Here is a 4,047-nt window from a genome sequence, read left to right on the forward strand (position 1 = left end):
TGCTGCAGAAGTAAGTTTTGGTACTCAGGACACTGTCTATTCTAGTGGGAGCCTAAATAGGATGATGCTAATTTTCTGCAATGATTTTCTATATTTAAAAGATTTTAGAAAGACTTAGAAATGTGTTTGGTTTTCTGTATTACTGCATCTAGCTGCCAGTGCCACATGGGTGGGTAGACCTGGGCTCCAAAGACTTTTCCAGCTGTCTCCACCCTCATCCCACCCTGTTTTTTCCCTCCCTGCCCCTGTTCTGCTTGCCCAATACCATCCTCCCCTCCTCTGTTTCATCCCCCCCCCCCACACACACTTTTGCAAAGGGCCCAAAACAAACTTTGTACCCCCTGATAAAATTCCTCTCAGAGTCCCTGGCTGGGAACCCTGGAAGTTCAATGCATACTAGTTGCCCATGGATCAGGCAAGAAAGTGTGTATAGGACTGCAGCCTTGGATAAGTGAAATAGAAGAGAAAGCAATGCACACTGTATTAACTACATTTTTAATGGCATTCTCAAATCTTTCCAACAGGCAACACAGGAACAGGTAACAGAAAAAAAACTTACAGAAAATATTTACAGGTAGCTGTAAATAGGGACAACTGGAGCATATGGTGGCCCTGAGGTTCCTGCTATAAAGTTTCATCTGTTCTGTATTGTATTGTTTATGCTTTTCATTGTCAACTGCCCTGGGTGCCATTATATTACCAAAAGGTGGGATATAAGTTCTGATCAGTTTAGGAGATCTCAGGTGGATCAGTCTTATGGTAGTAGAGTTAGATACCTTGTAACGGTCAGCTGACACCATTCCAATGGTTGGCAACCTTCAGTCTCGAAAGACTATGGTATAAGCCTACAGCACCCGGTATTCCAAGGTGGTCTCCCATCCAAGTACTAACCAGGCCTGACCCTGCTTAGCTTCCGAGATCAGATGAGATCGGGCATGTGCAGGGTATGCACCAGGGAATTCCCTAAATTGAACAGACTGGCAGATACAGGGCCCCTTGCTTGGGCTAGAGAGGATTGGGTGACTACCTACTTCAGTGGTTCCTAAGCTGTGAGCCTTGGCTCCCTGGAGAGTCACAGAAACCAGCCAAGGGAGCCATATAATTCTTGCAAAAAACCCATCACCCTATAACCCTATAACTGTATAGCCCTATAACTGTAGCCCTAATGGGGAACCACAGCCAATGGCCCAGAAGGTCAAGGGAGCCACCAATCAAAAAGTTTGGGAACCACTGACTTACTCCCTCCCTGCCATGCATCCCCAAATTTTTCTATTTTTTTTTTTAAAGCAAGAACTAGAAAAAATGAGAGAAAATCAGTAGTTAAAGACATGCTGAAGTTAAATTTAAAAGAAATATAAACCTGACTCTGGGGCTTTTCAAAGCAGCTGTTCAAAGGGCAATTCATCATTAATCCCCAGCCAGTTCCACAGGAAGCAATAGAATGAGCTGAAACTACAATGAGGAAGTGTTTAATGTAAAGGCACAGGAGCCCTGAGAAAACTTCACTCCACTCTGGTTGGCTGGTGCTGCAATTGTTTTTCCTAACAAATGGGCCACCACAAATAAAGTTTGGAAAAACACAGGAGGGCAACATAGAAAGCAACAGACAGTAGTGATTTTACAACAGGAGCTAGATGCTCCATAAACAGAGGTGTTTTGTTTCAGGTGAGTAAGATAGGGTTGCATCTTCAGTCTTACCGAACATTACTTCTGAGCAAAATCAATAACAGTTTTTAAACACCTCTACCCATAAAAGATGAGAAAACAATAGACAACAGAGAGAATAACAGGCAGAGGAAAGGGCTAGCATGGAAGCAACCTCGGTCTGTGAAGCTGAATTAATGCTTGAAAGGGGGGCCTGTATCTTTAAACTAAATATTCCCTATTGCAAGTTCAGCTCATTCTATTGCTTCCTGTTGAACTTGGCTGGGGATTAGTGATGAATTGCCCCTTGAATAGCTGCATCTATGGTGGAGGGGGGGTCAGTCAGGGGTCAGTCATGGTGAGGAAAAGTTTAGAGATCTCTTTCCCCCTATCACTGCGGTCCTGATCTGGATCAGAGCCGCATACAACTGTGATTTGCGTTTGAAAACTCAAGCAAGCAGGCCCCGACACTGTTTCATGTTTCACATAATCTGGACAGAGAGCAGTAATCTGACCCCAGACATATTCCTTGACCTTAATCATATCTTCCATTTTGCAGTTGTTTTGAAGAGGAAAGGATTAAGGCAGCCTAACTACTTTCTAATATATTTTTAGATTTCAGCACAGTAGCTGTTAGAAAGAATGGCAATGTTTTCTCAGCTGGGTGCATTTTTTTAATTTTTACTTTTTTGTCAGGGCAAAGTAACAGTTGGAACTTGCCAGAGCAAAAGGAGGAAGGGAGGAAGGGAGAGGAAAGCCAACCCCCCAAAAAACGCTCAGATAAACAGAAAAATTTTACCTGAGGCTGGAACTTGATTTAGTAGAGTCCAGAAAAACAGGTCAGACACCGGAGTGTCCTTTTTCTTTGCCAGATTATAGGCATGAAAGTGTTGAATGACTGCCAGAGCAGTTTGGCCCCGAGGTCTATCCCACTGCTAATATATAATTGTGATGGGAACCTCTGCAAGACTTCAGAGGCCAGGTACAGTTGTCTTTTCATGCTTCTGTTTGCTTTAGATTTGTGATATAAGGCCTTGCGTGTCTTAATCTGCAAAGACAAAAACTGTGGATAAGGAAGGGGGGTGTCGGAAATAACAAGGCAGGGCAATGAAGCCCCCAAGGCCCTGATGTGCACAAGCAGCAGAATCAGGTGGGAGCACCTGGAGCCAAGAGAGTGGGCTGTACCATTTCAGGCTGATGTCATTTTTGAATGCTCCCCAAGTTATTAAAAAAAAGCCACTTCACACATAATAGAGAAGAATCATCAAGCCTAGTATGACCGTTGTGTTGCTAATTTCCTGCTTACCCGGAGATCTTCCTTTAAGAGAATATTCAAGTATGGAATCCCTTGCCTGCTGCAGTCTAAAATACCACTATTCCCCACTAAAGCTGCTTTATACCAGGGATGGGAACTCAAGTCTCAGGACTCAAGTCAGAGTTGCAAAAACACGTATTTTTTGCTGGCTTGTGTACACTTGAGTCATGTGTGTTAATGACTCAGTCACTGACTCAAGTCTTGGTCCACTTAAATGAGTCATGAATCTGAAAAACTTGAGTCTGTGAGTCTAGATGCGCTCGCTTGCTTTTTTCATGGTGTGAAAGACCTTGTGGGGCCATCATTCAGACTGGGCAAGCAACAGAAAAGTTCCAGTCAGGAGGCAGGGAAGGATTAATGATTTTGTTTTGCATCTAGCAGGAGGTGGGGGGAGGAAGCAGGGAGCAAGCTCTCTTGTCCATCTCTGATGGAATCAATGATCATTGAAAGAAGATTTTTTTTCCCTGAACAAGTGAGGGGAAAAGGAGGAGCCCAAGGGATGGGTGTTGGTTCTTGTCTTAGAAGTAGCTGGTGAAGCGCATGGGAGGGAAGGAGGAGGTGAGGAAGCTGGGGGGCGATGCAGTACCTAACAATAAAAGAGAAATTCATGTCTCCAGCAGGTTCATTGAATGACGGGCTAAAATGGAACTCCTTCTGAGTGGAGCTGCAAAGTATTGGGTTGTGTTGGTAAGCCTCCCAGCTGCTGCACACGACCCTCCTCCCACTTACTGCTTCTGTCCCCACAATCACACAGTCCATCCCACCCCTCCCACCTTGTCAAGCTCAGGCGCTTCCAAGTTCCTGTTCCTCTGTGCCCTGGCATGCCTAGCGCTCCTTCTGAAGGCATGATGTGAACCAGGGGAGGGAGCTGTTTCATCGCTATGGTTCATCAGGAACCAATTGGTGCTTTCTGCACTGCTGCCTTCACTCAAAGAACAGCAGAGCTTTTGCTTACCAATGGGATGGACGGGGACATGATGGAACTGTTTAATGAGAATTCCTACATGCACACACACTGCCAACAGCTCCGTTTTTTCCACAAAGCCGCTCCTGACACGTGTATCAAAAAGAATACTGACTTGAGTCAA

The 4,047-nt window shown here is 44.7% G+C and overlaps 1 pseudogene; it reads right to left on the bottom strand.

Moving 5' to 3' along the window:
• Positions 1-842: 842 nt before the first annotated feature.
• Positions 843-957, bottom strand: LOC136637050 (5S ribosomal RNA; annotated as a pseudogene).
• Between the last annotated feature and the right edge of the window lie 3,090 nt (positions 958-4,047).

Source organism: Tiliqua scincoides, chromosome 1 (genome assembly GCF_035046505.1).
Source record: "Tiliqua scincoides isolate rTilSci1 chromosome 1, rTilSci1.hap2, whole genome shotgun sequence".
Lineage (NCBI taxonomy): Eukaryota > Metazoa > Chordata > Lepidosauria > Squamata > Scincidae > Tiliqua > Tiliqua scincoides.